Here is a 15574-nt window from a genome sequence, read left to right on the forward strand (position 1 = left end):
GAGCCCAATTGTTTGTTTGTATCTGATTATGCTATGTGTGTAGATATGAATGTGTGTGTGTGTCAGTGCGTGATGTGTGTCATAGGGTATGAGGCCAGCGGCGTGGTGGTGTGATAGTGTTTGTCTCCCTGAGCATGTAGCCATGTCAAACTCTGTCAGGGTAGTTTACCCTGGCTAGGGGTGTAACACATCCCCATGATTACTCTCTGTTGGTGTGCATGTGTGTGTGTGCATGTGTGTGTGTTTTCTTCATGGCCAGTTTTGCCTTTTTCCCTTTTTTCAAATGCTTATCGCAGAGACTGACAGAGAGAAGAGAGAGGATGGGGGGTTGATATTCATCTTTGAGAAAAAATACCTAGGAGAGAGAGAGTAGAGAAGTGGGTGCTGGGAAGAAGGAGGAGGAGGAGAAGGGGGGTGAGAGAGTGGGAGGGTGCAGAGAGAGAGAGAGAGAGAGAGAGAGTGCAGAGAGAGAGAGAGAGAGAGAGAGAGGGCTGATTAGATTGGAGAAAGCCAAGGGGGTACGGGCATACTATTGAGCAAGAGGGGAGAGAGCGAGAGGAGAGAGGCAGGAGGGAGGGTGACTAAGTGAATGCAGTTGGCCGTCGCGAGTCGCGGAGTCACAGCGAATTCCTCGGGCAGGCGGATGGATTGGACCTGAATCAACAAATGGATACAGGAAAACTGGATGTACACTGCATACGAGGAGACAATAAGGGAGGACCAAGAGTCTGCCTTCACATCCTTTGATCCTTGCATCAGATACTGCTGTGAGGAACCCTCGAGGAGGGAAAGGAAAAATAGCGGACAACTCATTTCTCTTTTAACACCCTCGGAAGCCGTGGTGCTGTGAGCAAGAATAGAGTCGACTTTGGGACTCGCTGGAATTGAATTTATGCTCAGTGAGTATTTGTATAGGCTGCACATATCCGTGTGTGCACGTGTGTGTGTGTGTGTGGATTGATGCCTTTAGCTTGTGCACTGATTTTTTTGGGTAAATGAGAGAGGAAGAAAGAAATGCAAATGCAGTTGTGCTGCAATGTCTCTTCTATTGTGATATGCCGTTTGCATCACTGAACAGCTTTTTTTTCCTCCCTCTGATTTAAACAACTACCCCAGACTTGACTCTGTGTGTTTGTGCCTTTTCATCCTCAGTGCTGGTGTGCGCGAGTGTGAGCTGATATTAGCAGCCCCATTGGTATTCAGCGGAGGGAGCTCCAGGATCTCGCTGCGCCTTTCCCCAGGATGGGATCACAGAGCGGGGATTGTGCTCGCCTGTTGAGAGCCCGCTGAAATGAGTGAGTGTCCTTTTTTTCTTTCTTTTTTCGTCCTCTTTCCATTCTCTATCACCTCTCATTTTCTTGTTTCTTGTAGCTCTCTGTCTGCTTCCTCGTCTTCAGTGTACACTTCTGCTCCGAGCATTTTCACCACTGATGATTCCTTGTGTTTCTCACCTTACCACTCCCCCACCTGTGTCCCAAATAAACAGACCTCTCCAGTTTGATGAAATTGAAAGAAATCTGAATGGCTCACTTCAATGTGTTGCTTCTCTTCCCCTGTTCCCTCTCCGCTGCCCTCTCTCCTCTCCTCCTCTTTGGCTGTGTCTCCCCTCCCCCCCCACCTCCTCCTCGCCGCCAACCCCCTCTCTGTCTCTTCAAGCTCCTCTCCACATTCTGTTTGAATTCAGACACATCGAAGACGTTTCAGTCTCTTGTCTTGACACTGGGAATGAATGCAGAGGCTGTGTTTGTATGTGTGAGTAAAGGGGTTGCTATTTCTGTGTCTGTGTCAATCATTTTGATAGCGTTTGATGTGTGTGCGTCTGTGCCACAATGCAGAGAGGGCAGAGGTGTGTGTTCAGCCTCAGTGTGTGGGATCTGTAGAACAAAAGGTTATGAAGTGGATCAATGTGATTAATTGCTGCAGGCATGACAGCTGTGTCATGTACATGCCCGCACACAAACACACACACACACACACACACAGAGACGCACGCTGTCTCTCGCTTGACATGCACCTTCCTCTTTGCACTCCTTGCTGATCTACCTTCTGTACACCAATTCACACCCACCTACATCTTTTCACACGTGTGTCACTCACACACATACAGACACTGAGCCCTATTTACCAATGTGCGAACTCACAAAAACACACACACACGCACGCACACACGCACAGCCTCATGGTAAATGGGCCTTGGAGGATGTGGGTGCCACAGGAGGGTCACGTCTATCTACACAGCATTATTGATTAGAGCTGATACACTGAATGGCCTCACATTTTTCATTTTAAATAGACCATCATCTAGCTAAACTGGAAAAAAGGAAAATGTCACTAAACCTGTTTAATGATTCTGCTTTGTGCTGTTAAAAGAGTCCTTATGTCAATACATGGCTTTATGTTTAAAGCCATGTATGCTTTGTTTGTGCTGCTTTGAATTAAGACGGTATTATATGGGAGCTTTTTGATTAGATTTTAAAAGCTATACTTTTATGCAACAGGTGCAAACTGTTGCATGGTAACAGAAGCGAGACTACCTGTTAGTATTTTTAATCCTGCTGCTATTTTCAGATGTAGGCAATCTTTTTTATTATGAAACGGCGTTACAATTATGAGGAAAGAAAAAAACAAAACAAGAAACTCAGGTTTAAGCTCAGGCTCAACAGTAGTGTTGCCATCTGTTGTTTTTGTGTGCATACCTGTCTCCCTGGAGCATTGTTAGTCTGAAGGGATGGAGAGGGATGAAAAGCTGAGAATGTTTTGGCACAATGTAAAGGTACACACATGTAATAACGTGCATCACGGAAATGAACTATTCATCAAAGTGTAAAAAACAAAAAATGTATTAATCTATATTTGCATACATTAAATGCAAGTGAGCATGATCAAATTTCAACGTTACGACAGAGTTCTCAAATGCTGTCTGAAAATCTTAGTCTGTGTTATTTCCAAATCTTATATTTGTTTGTTTAAAAACATTGAACACTTGCGCCTTTTCTTAATGAGGACATTTTCCATCTTTCCATCCTCTTCTTTCTGTTTATTCATACAGTATGTAGAGTAACATTTTTCAAACAATACAGTGCTGCTTGATGACGAATACAAAAGATTATAGTATTTGCATTTTTCCTGAAATCTAAAAGAAATAATGTAAAAAAAAAACCTCAAAAGCAAACAAATCCAAAAATCCAAATCCAAATCCCAACCATGATGCCTATATTGTGTCAATACAGAAACATCAGCTGACTATTACCGCCGTCCTATTAGTTTGAGAGACAAAGTGAGGCCTGTCTATACAAGAGCTGCAACTCAACTTCTCACCGACATGTAATTTGTTTGAACGCAAACACATGTACCCATGTCATAAAATACACCGTAGAATTAACAGTCTCATACATTCACGGGGCCCCAGCCGCCTCCCTTCAGTGACAAGCTGCCGACGAACAAAGTTTGCAAACACCCACACCTTTTTTTCATCTATGGTGTTGAATCCGAAACAAACGCTTCCTCCAATTACCTCTGAGATGGTGTCATGATTATCCATTCAGCACAGCTCTCATGTCGCTCATTTCCTTTTTACATCAGCGCAAAGAGCAATGACAGTTCACTGAGGGCAGCAGGGCATGCAGCGGATCAGAGGGACAGTTTGTTTTAGAAACGACCCCACTGGATTACAACGCACATCCCATTGCACTTCTGCACCGCAGTATTTCAAATTCTGATACATCCCAACAGATCAAATGTTTTATGTTTTCCCAAGTTCGTATGCTAGTTTGAATTTCAATTTAAAATGACAGCCTATGCCAGGATGTCTTCACCCGTCAAGTGTGACTTCTTGTACCTGCATTGATACTTTGAGCCTGGACAGCCTCAGGCACATTTACCAGTCAGAGGCCCCTCCCCGGCCCTTCATCACATCACATGCATCTTGGATACTGTGGAGTGTGATGGATAGCCACACTGGAATTATAGAATAACACCGGAGAAATGATATAACGAAAGCAGGCGATGTGTAGATATATGATTGGATATAGGGGAAAGAAGAGAGACGCGATCAAATCAAAAAAAGAGGAAGTAGAGGAGGAAGGAGCAAACAAGCAGCAAAGTCGGAGGAAGAGTGACAAGGACGGAATAGACAGCAGGACGACAGGCAGGGTGGAGTGTGACGAGGAGGAGAATGACATACGTGATAAGGCAGAGTGACACAAATGTCACCATACTAACCTTTCATGCACTCTCCCTCTCTCACCCCTCTACTTTGCCTCTCCTCTTCCTCTCCTTCCAGATCTGAAGCCTTGCAGGGATGGAAACCAAATGGGCAACATGGAAGCCAACATTCACCCTCCAGCGACGAGCTTTCCACACCTAACCTCCTCCACCATCTCCAGCCATCAGCTCGAACATTCCCAGCGAGGACTGAACCTGCAGGGTTGAGGCTGGTCAAGCTCGACGGAGAAACCAGGAGCTGTCTACAGGAAGTAGAGGAACGCAGCGGGCGGCAGACCTCGGAGGAGTTGACCTACAACAAAACAATCAACCTGTTGAGCATACGTGTGAGCTTCATCATTGGACTTCATCTGAAATGAAATAGGCTGCAGGGATGCTTGAGCAAAGGTATGAAGTTTTCAGACATGTCTGGATTTATCGCCCGGATATCCTCTCAAGATTACGACATTTTCGTGCACACCTCAGAGCTGGGCCGCTTTTACAGATTGGCTCGTGGGCAAAAGCGAGTAATTGAAAATCCCCCCTCGAGAGGGTCCCTATTCTGATTTGTTCTGGGGGAGGAGGGATTTCTCTCTCTCTTTTTTTTAAAGGAACAATTTCAAAAGAAACCCTCCCTTTTATCCTACACTTTTTTTCTTTTTTCTTTTTCACACATTGCGGTGAAATACATTATGAAGCAGCACCATTCTTCTTCATCCTTCCTCAGTGACGGCGCGAGAGGAGGGACCGACCGTCCAGAATAGATAACGAGTAAGGAGACTGAGGAGAGGAGAAGGGGGAAAATAGACAGGAAATAGAAGGAAACAGGTAGAAGGAGAAATAAGAAGATTTAGCGTCTCTTTCTAATTTACCTGGGCAGTGTTGGAGGCTAGTTAGTGCGATGGGGAGGGTCAGGATTTACACCAGGGGGGGCACTTGAGCAGGAGAGTCGGGTTATGCCCCCCCTGCACCACCAGACTGGCCTGTATCTTAGAGTTTGGCAGGACGACAGACTGAAAGACGGCCTGGTAAACAGACAGCTATACTGACAGACAAGCTCTGAGGCCAGTGAGACAGACAGACAGGAAGACAGACAGACAGGAAGACGGGTACGCAGCCTTTTCCAAGTGTCAGGCAGAGAGCCAGGCAGACACCCAGTGCCGGCACAGTGGACAGCTTGCAATTCATTGTCATTCTATGCAGTGTACGAGGAAGAGACCAAGTGAAAGAAAAGAAAGCAGAGACAGAAAGAAAGAAGGGGAACATCCCTGTGCTCGGAGCTTCTGGAGAATCTCACCTCATCTGCATCCACCTCAGTCAGTACTTTGGCAAGCCCATGCACTAAAAAGTGAGGACGCTGTTACGAGGAAGGAAATACAGGTTGGAGAGTGAAAGAGAAAGAGAGAGGCAGGCAGAGAAACAGAGGGAGAGAGCAGGTGTCGGAAATCCTCCCCTTCATCTGCTTGTCATTTACTCCTTTATGTTCTCTCGTCGTCTGGCGAGGTGATTGTTTTTCTGATGCAGTGGTTCCTCTGCTCATAGGCCCTCTGCAATCCAGACAAAAACAAGAGGTGGGCAGACAGAAGAAAGCAAAACACAGACAGCATAAAAGGAAAGGTGGGGCCCCATTTTAAGTGACTAATTTCCCCCCTCTTCGGGGATGGGCTGTTGTTGTATTTTTCACTTTTTTTCTCAAAGTTAGAGATCGGGAAAAGAAAAACTGCGGACCAATCAATCCCTCGCCTTCTTTGTGCACAGAATTGAACCTCTCCTTTCATCAATTGTTGATTTTTCTTGCCTTGCTCGAAAGGGATTATTTTCTCCATCCGAGTATAAACACTGGACTCCTCCAGGTTCCCTCTATGCGTCCTCACCCCCCAACGACACAGTGTGAACTCTGACTCCTCCACGGTGCCCTCCGCCCCTGTGGTCTCACATCTCCATGCCTGTGTTGAGTCACTACTACAGCGATAATATGGCACAGCACATCTGATACCGTCTGATTCATTCTGTAAGTAGGACTCTCTCTTTTTATGTGTGTGTGTGTTCAGATGCACTCTGCATGTCATTAGCGTGTATTTTGCTCATGTATGCAGAAACACGGACGGGGTCTGTCTTTCTGCAGTGTTGGTTTTATGGTGTCTTCACAGCGGATTTGCTTTCCTGTGCTTCCTCTGCTCCAGGCAACTTGAGCATGTGTGTGTGTTTGTGCGTGTGTGTGTGTATTTGTGTGTGTGTGTGGGCCAAAGAAAGAGATTTTGATCTTACAGCCAAGCTTACAACAGCATCAGAGGAGTGTCAAAAAGCGATGGAGGGGTCTTTCCTTGGATGTGTGTGTGTGTGTGTGTGTGTGTGTGTGTGTGTGTGTGTGTGTGTGTGTGTGTGCCTACATATTGGTCCTGGGGTTAATTTGAACTAATTAGTAGTGAGTATTTTTGCTTTTCAGAGCAGTTTTGGGTTCTGTGTCAGTGTACTTGCATTCATTAGGGTGAGATGGAAAGGGGCTGAAGAGGGTGAACCAGCTAATGGGAATGACTGTGATTCCCTTACTAGGTCTTTGTTGCCTCCATTTCACATCTAATGCCCTGAGCATTACACCCCGGCTGCATATAATTTCAGCCTCCTTTTATCTCCTTTTGTGTTGCCTTGGATGAAACCGTATACTGAAACCCAGCCTCTGAAATGTCCTGCATATTACTAAGCCCATCTATCTCCGTGGACACATCCACATCTTTATACACTCCCACAGTCACCAGGCCCTGCACCGGGAGACGCTCAATCAAGATAGTCCCTTCAAACAGACCAATGAACTGTGAATAACGCCATTACACAAACTCCCAGCTCAGAGCGTTACAGAGACAGAAATATTGGTACGGTGGAGAAAAAAAATGAAGGAAAAAAGCGGCGAGAGAGGGAGAATGAGAAACATGTTGGAGAGAGCATACAAGAGAGAGAGAGAGAGGAGAGGGGGAGACAGAAAGCAACAGAGAGGAGGACACATGGAGGAGGGAGGGTGAGAAACAGAGAGAGAAGGGAGGGTGTGGGTCTGAAGGGGCCGCGGAGCAGGAAAAGACCTCTGCTCCATGGGAGCACTCTGATGGGCTTAGTAAGACCCCGCTTTGTTCACACTGTTGGTCAGCCTCTCAGAATTAAGATTACTAAATAATACGATTACTGCAGCTGCACGCTGATAACACACTGCTGCCGATCCCCTTTGTCACTGTCAGAAAACCCAGAGAAGAGAGGAGGACTGGCATATGATGGCATCAAAGGCATGACAGCACTGACTACATTACACTCTCACAAGGGCCAATGCTTCACAACAAGTCTTCTCCCCCGCCGCTGAGGGAAAGTGGGAAGACATGGCGTGACTTTGAATATGACAAGTGGCCATAAACAAAGGGGCGCTGAGGGAAAAATGATGTTTGCCCAGGTTTTCTCCCTAAATTGATGTATGTCGTCATTATGTTCAATCATGTGACATCAATTTTGACTCGCCTTGTATTTCCTCCAGTTGTTAATGTCAGTTACAAAAGGGACAAAACACACACAGAGGAACCTCTCAGTTTATTACCTGATTCCACATGTGTAAACATAAACCAAAGGCTCTCTCAGTGAGACGTCTGCCCCTTATCTTGGTGTTTTACACCTCATCCTCTGCGTGGGCTATTTGTTTCATGTTTCCACGCTTGACAGCTTTGACACAGATTCCTGCCAAGTTGACCTTGCAGTTTAAAGTGTAATAAAAGCTGAATTCCCAGGCTGTGTTGCACATCGATACGTGTTCTTCTGGTAGCTGATAAATGGTCTCACACCCCTCTGGAGAATGGAAAAACAAGCAGGCAGCGGAAACCGCTGTCCAGTTCTGCTCAGCGGAAGTAAAGTACAGCCGTCTGAAACCCACTGCTCCCGGAGTAGCGAGGTAATATCAGGGTTAGTCTGGTCTCAAACCCCCTCCTACGAAATAAACAATATCTCCTCTCTCCTCTCAGCAGGAGCAACCATTTGCCTGCAGAGCTTAAGATTAGCTGGGAGCAGGAAATAGAAAAGATGCATTTAGCATGTGATGTTATAGTACCAGAGTCACAAATAACAAACCGGAGCGGAGGGCACAAAACAAAATCAATGAAATATGACACACGGCACAAACATGCAGCTTAAAATAGCCCCAAACCACTGCAAGTTGGCAACCATTCATTTCACTTTCTGTTCCTGTGCAGCACATTTGTCATCTAGTGGAGCTTTCATGTCCATGTCATGCAGTGTATTTGCTTCAGTGACGCCAAATGAACTTTGACCCCAGACCCTCCCCAGCTGAGCCCCGAAGTCAAAAAGTAACTGTATGAGTCACTCAGTAGAACCAGTTCAGCTCCAGTCGAAAAGCATCCATGTTGAGGCACATACACTCTGCTCAGTGTGTCTAGACATGCAGAAACAGAAAGGGCAATATGGACTCGATGAGCCAAATGATCAGTTCTGAGTTCCTGTCATTTGGTTTCCCCTTTTAAGTGCTTTTCACAGCAACAGTATACTGTGTTGGTACAGTATGCTCCAATCATTTCACTCGACTTGATCTAAATCCTAGCAGAGATGCACACGGTTCATGAAATAATCTTTCATGTTGGGTTTCAGAGCTTCCCAAAGTTCCTGTTTGCTACCAGTTAGGTCCTTTCAGATCAATGGTCCCATCATCCCTCGGGGTTGGATTTTCTAATTGCATTGTGCAGATTTGTATTTGCTGTTTCCAATTCACAGTAGCGTTCCTTGATGATTCACTACTTACTGTTAAGGCAAAAACACATTTCCTCTTTGTTTGCATCATTAATCATGTTGCAGTTCTTTGGTGGGAACAGCTGTTCTTTCTCTAAAGGTGATCAGTAGCTGTAATTTCTCTAACTCAGCCCGAATGTAGCAGGGAACGCTTCTCCAACAGGTAGTTGTATATTTATGGTGTTATCGCAGGAAACGATAATTGTGAGACTGTGATCAACGCTGAATCCATAATTTACTGTGACTGGCATCTGCTATCATGCCCCATGCCGCCTCTTGCGTGGTAGTTCACCCCTGAAGTGTCTCAGACAGCCTCTGCTCCAACGCGAGCAGGGCTAATTTGGGATACGAGATCTCTTCTATCACTGAGCAGCACTTCTCCACCGCTTGACCACCAGCGCGAGGCACTGCAGCCTGCACTAAACCTTTGCTCCTCATTGCCTAATGGAGCACAAAAGATGGCTGCTTGCTTATCGTTTGTCCACTCCTGCTTGCTTAAGGCAAGCTGGCCTCGGGGGGGATACATTGAATGAGTGAGTGAGTGTGTGAGGTAGTGAGTGTGTGTGAGCGAGGGGGATGACAACAAATGGACATTAGGACACACATGCCCTTTCCATAATGTGCTCCTGCCTGGGCAGTTTGGATGGCCATAAAGTGAATGCAGCTAATGGCCTCTGAGTTAATGGAGTCATTAAGATTGGATTGCAAGAAGATAAAAGAAATGTGTACAATATGTGGGAACCGGATGGAAGTGTGATCATTTGTATATGTGTACTGTTACTGTTTCTAGTTATTTAGTGCTTCACGAGATACACCCAGGAGATACATCCGGGACAACACTAAAGGAAGCAGTGACACTCTTTTGCATTAGCATCAGTAGAAAAGGTCATTATTCTATCAGTGTAGTTGTAATACAGTCTGAGGCTAAGTCCTGACCCGGCTTGTCCTAATCAGCCGGCTGGCGCAGGCTGAGAAAGTCACAGCTATAACGTTCCACCGCTAGATCGCCACCGCCTCGTGCGAGTGTGTAAGTGTCGTGACAAAAGCTGAAAGGCTTGATTTGAGGTCATGTCAGGACGTGTCCCCGAGAGAATGTGGCGAGGCTGGCGAAAGGCATACTGGGTAGTGTTGCGTGTTGTTTTCATGGTGGCATGACTGCTCATTATTTCTATGTCAATTTCTTGATTCTTACCAGAGGGTTTGCTCATGTCACTCATTCTGTTTTTAAACTTCAGCTGCGGTCCAGCTTGTCTGATTCACTTGTTGTATTCAATGAAATGCAACCTTTATTGCACCAAAAGGGGAAGCTAGTTTGTAGGCAGCCGTAACATTATTTATTCAATTATACAGATGAGAGCAATTTTTTTATAATTATCCCAGGCAGAGAGTCAATAGTTTGACTGCTAAACTTTGTATATATTAACAGTCTGACAAACACAGAACTTTGCAAAGCACTTAGCTCAAATTTGAGGTGTATTTTACGACACTGTTTACTTGCAAATCGTTGACAGCCTCATGGGTAATAACCATATTTATCTGTCCAATGGTGTCGGCCCATGTATCTGAAAGTTTCAGAGTGAAAGAGCGCACCTTTTAATCTAATCAGTTACTGAGCAGGCGAAGCGCGCAGCTGGAAAATGGAGACTCAGCGGGGGATGTCATCCTGCAATCACTGATCAAACCTGTGTGCAGACCCCCGAGGACGCGTGTGGGAGTTAAGCAGCAAAATAAGAAAAAAATGGTTTAATTTTCTTGTTATTTTATTTTGAGATCGGATAGTGAGAGGATATTATAGGAGTGACTGCTGTGATCAGCAGTTTCATTATCATTAGTCAACAGTATAAACAATTTTAAACTGTAGTGGAGTGCATCTGTTTGGTGAACCTTTTTGCGAAGATATTTGGAAACCACATATTAGTAAGTGCTGCCAGAGTAAAAGGGCAATGTCTTTTCTTTTACATGTATAAAGTGAAGCGCTCTGCAAGCAGTGTTGCACTGTTCATCCACTCCTGTCCAATAATTGCTTCTGTGTGAAGAATCATTCAAAAATCCTTCAGGTAACACTATTGTCAGCCTTGGTCTAGTGAATCTATTCTACATTTGAATGTTTCACTGTGGCTCCTGCCGAGCAGCAGCTTCCCTGACAGTGTAATAATAGCACTCATCACGATATCTACAGCTATCGCTTCTCTCCATTAATATATATGTTGGACTCGACTCAACTCTACAGACTCTCGAGCAGTCATTCCCAAAGAGTGGATCAAGACCTGCAGGTGGGTTGCAGGAGATTTTATAAGGGTTGACAAATACATTTGCAGAACTTCTTCCATAGTCTTTTATTTAACATTTATACCTGCAGTACAATCATGTTTTATAACATTTAATCTAACAGAAAAGGCCAGCATACATTTTGTTTGTTTAACTGAAGACGTGAAAAAAGCAGGAGCCCAATGAACTCCGCCTAAATGCATTTACTCAGTCTCATATCTATATCTAACATGTGTATATGTTTTCAATAACATGTGCATCAAAGAAAGTTTTGATTTATCAAACTTATACCTCAAAAAGACAAGACTGGTTTATTTATTCAAGATAATAGAAGGTTATGCGGAAGAAAACGGTCAGCGATCTTCATGACGCACCAATTCACTCGTCATGATTTATAGAAAAATGCTCCTGTGAAATGTGCTGTAATGGTTTGTCATTTTCTAGGGACTTAGACCAGAAGCAGATATAATTTACACATATTTAAAAAAAAAAAATTGTCAAAAAAAAATCTTCTTTGAAATACTTGATGCATTGTCCTTTCTTAAATAAGCAGTAAAATGTTAATTTCATTAGCATGAAGTTGTCATCCATTGGGGACTTTGGACTTTTCAATTAGTCACCCGGGTCTTTCAACAATTTGTTAATTAAACCTGTTAACGGCCCAAAGGGCAGCCTGCTGATATATAGCACTTCAACGTTATTTCTAGAGAACCTTTTAACAACACAGTATTTCAAAGTGCTTTACAAAAGGCCATAAAACAGGAGATAAACGGCTATTTGAATAAAAACGCAACAAGATTGTAAAAATAATAAAACAAAATAAAATAGCAGCGCACACCTCAGGTTTTCTGTGAGTTTTGTTCCAAGTGTGTAATTCACGGGTGTCAAACATACTGAAATGAAATTTTGGTCTTTATGTTTCTAGTTAATTGTTGAAATACCTTAAAATAGAGTTTATCATCTAAAAACCTTCACCAATGATATAAACATAGAGAAACGTTGTCGTTAATGATGCGTTATTATGCTGTGATTTTACTGGTCCGGCCCACTTGAGATCAAAATGGGCAGCATGTGGCCGCTTCACTAAAATGAGTTGACACCCCTGCTGTAATTCATAACAGCTGAACGCTGCACCATTCAGTGCTTTATAAACCCACAGCTATATCTTAAAATCAAGTCTTTGAAAAACAGGAAGCCAGTAAAGATCTGAGAACAGGAGTAATGTTTTGCTGAACCCGACTGAGACATAAGTGCTTTAATTCTTGATTTATTTTTAAGGTTATTGTAGGCAGATTTTTTGTAATTTTCTTAATGTACACATTAAGAAAAATGTGACTGCACCAAGATTTCTGGCTCAGTTTTGTCACATTAGCGATTAGAGGTTAGCACTTTATACTGTTCCTCTTCTTGTGTCTAAAGACAACTAAAAAAATGGCTTATTAAACTAAAGTTATAAGATCTGCTGCACTGTTATCTTGTTGTAGTACAGTTTCAATGAACAAACTGAAAGACATGATAACAACAACAGCAACAACACTCATTAAATCAACACAATAATAATAAAACTATTAACAACAACAAGCCCAAATAATAATAATAATTACAATAAACAGTGTATATAAGTCCGGCTGTTTCTGTAAATTGTAAATACAGTAGTGCTGTGGTGCAGAGTGCAAATATACTGGAAATAATATTGAATGACTAATGTAACAGACCGCTTTCTATACATGATGTAAACATGTCAACATGCAGATTAGGTTTAAATTTATGTAGTGTATATTAATAAAGCTTAATTTAGTGTCTTGAATACAAAAGATGCCATCTCTGCTTTCTCTTCTTGAAATATTATCTGAGGCCAAATTTCGATGTTTTGTCGCGTCTCATTGTCTCCACAACACTGGCATTTAAGATTGTGAGTCAAGAGTCTGTTCATCAGCTCCACCAGTCAGAAGTATTAACACACAAGTCCGTTCCAGCTCAGCCGCCTCGATCCAAATGGTGATGCGGCAGTTGATTATGAGCTACTGCTTGATTTTAGACTGCTGCATATGTAATTGGCTCAATGAAACATAATACTCCAAATGGGCCATGTCATCATAACAAAAAAATAAAAACATAACAGATGTGATGAATTTACACATTGTGCTTGCATGGGCTTCATATTTCCACTGATGTGTGGTGGGTCTGAAATATGTGGCAGCATTTTTTTCCACATCAAAACTTAGCTGCGATGACAACCCCCCACCAATGCCCCCCACTGCAACCACACGCAGAGATGTCACAAAATACTACAATATTATCTGCATCAGTGCCTTTTTGGTGTATAACTTTCAGATTAGCGGTGTATAATGTTAAATCAGACACCCAGGGAAAGAAGTGTTGACTGTAGTTCAGCTCACACGGAGGTGTGTGTGACATAAAGTAAAAATGCTTCACTAAAGCAAAGTAAGTCTTTCAACCACTTGACGCCTTCCTGAGGGCGACACTTCTCTACTTCCCTTGCACTAAACAAAAACAGCACATCATCCAAGAAGCTCAGTTAAAATGAAAAACAATTCTTGTCTCTGCTCCAGTGGTACTTGATTTAATCCACAGAGTTGTTTGACCAGTGTTTATTTCAAGTCCTCCTGAGCTGCTCACTTGCTGAGGAATCAAAGTCTAAACCCCGAGCCATTTTTCTTGTGCTTTTCCCTGAACCTCCTCGCGGTGCGGAGATTTTTCACCTTCACCAAACCCAGAAATGCTATATGTTATCACAATAATTGAAAATACTACAAGAATGTTGTAACGGAGCTTTTTTTTTTCTTCACGTGAGCGTGTTGTGTGTCTGTGTATACATAAATATTTGATGTAGCATTTGTACATGTGTTTGTATGCCACGCTTATATATGTAATATGAATGTTGCGTAGGCGTTTTTCCGTCTGTGTCAAGATCTCTCAAGAGAGTTTTTTGCTGCCGTGTGTGTTAATATTTCCTTTGAATTCCAAACATGGGGTGTGCGAGCTCTCGATATGTGTATTCTGCCAGGCGGTCATTGTTTACTCTATATGGTGTATGCCAGAATCAATGTATTGTGTGCCATCATGCTGAGCTGCACAGGCAATTTCAGACTAATTTCCTGAGACAGACTTTGATCTGAAGGAACAGGCTGAGAGAGCAGATCATCTGCGGGTCCACACAGGTGACGCCAGCTTATTAGCACCTGCAATCAGCCTCGTGTCTGCAGGTCAGGAGTGGAAGATGATATAAGACCGTCAGAGGGATAAGGTGGGACGCAACATATTGTGTGTCTTACTTAAAAGATGCTGGATTAAAGCAGTTATGAATTGGGGTTAGTGAGCAAATTGTGGATCAGGAATGGATTTGAGGTATTATCCACCAGGTGCGAGAGTTACCCACACCAGTAAAGCCGAAGCGATGAGCTCAAAGATGCTAATGCCGAGCATGCTAAAGATGCTAAGGAGAGCTGCAGAGTCAGATGATAACTGTCCGTGTCAGAATTACAAATGACCCCTTTTACATTAAATACAGCAGCTTTAATGATACAGTTAGGAATTATCTGCGTAAGATGCTAAAAAATAAGATGTCAGGCGTGTTATATTGTAAAACACATCTCGGGTAATTACCAGTTATATGTCTCCCCAGGGAGGATTCATTGTTTACCCAACAATGTCAGACCTTTGCCCGCTTCGAAAAAATTAGACAAAAGGCACTGCCATCATGTGCACTGCCTGAAGATCTGTGTAACCTCGGCCCCATGATAACATCATTTTCCAATTTGGCCATCTAGTTTCAAAGGGAGATAATCAGTGGCAAGCAGTTGGCCAGTGGCACTTGGCGGTGATATCCTGTCCACGATAATAACAATTGCTTCTCATAAGGGGATAACCAGCCTTATTGCTCAATTTACATACAGCAGGTAATCATTGTGACCGCAGGCGTTCTTTGAGTGATGGTGTGTGTCAACACTGTACATGCAGCCTTTGTTTTCATTCGGCAATCAGACCTGTCGAGCCATGCTGCTGCAGAGATCAATGCACCATTTGGATGATTTGAATGTGTGTGTGTGTGTGTGTGTGTGTGTGTGTGTGTGTGTATGTGTGTGTCACCTGAATGCTTAGCTGTGGGTCATCATCAATGCTGCCACCATGTATCCATCTCACTTGTTGCTCTGAAGCAGATATTGTAGGGATCCTTTTCACGGGACACCACAGCAACTGGATTTATTCTCCCTCAAAGGCTTTGGTATTAAAACATTGTTGTACAATAATTAATTTTAAGAGAAAACCTGAATTCCAAAATATGCTAATAAAGTGGCGTGTGTGTGTGTGT

The 15574-nt window shown here is 43.4% G+C and overlaps 1 protein-coding gene across 4 annotated transcripts in view; it reads left to right on the forward strand.

Moving 5' to 3' along the window:
• Positions 1-518: 518 nt before the first annotated feature.
• Positions 519-15574, forward strand: part of grik5 (glutamate receptor, ionotropic, kainate 5) — a 76521-nt gene continuing 61465 nt past the window's right edge. For 3 of the 4 annotated variants that reach the window (XM_068569950.1, XM_068569952.1, XM_068569953.1), the window contains exons 1-3: positions 519-899; positions 1153-1295; positions 4283-6214. The gene's annotated coding sequence lies outside the window, so the exon portion shown is untranslated. Of the gene's footprint in view, positions 900-1152; positions 1296-4282; positions 6215-15574 lie in introns of those variants that run through there. The other variant, XM_068569951.1, reaches the window with a different exon arrangement.

The sequence above is a fragment of the Clinocottus analis genome, unplaced genomic scaffold (genome assembly GCF_023055335.1).
Source record: "Clinocottus analis isolate CAN_PGR_092001 unplaced genomic scaffold, fCliAna1.0.p SCAF_9, whole genome shotgun sequence".
Taxonomy (NCBI): domain Eukaryota; kingdom Metazoa; phylum Chordata; class Actinopteri; order Perciformes; family Cottidae; genus Clinocottus; species Clinocottus analis.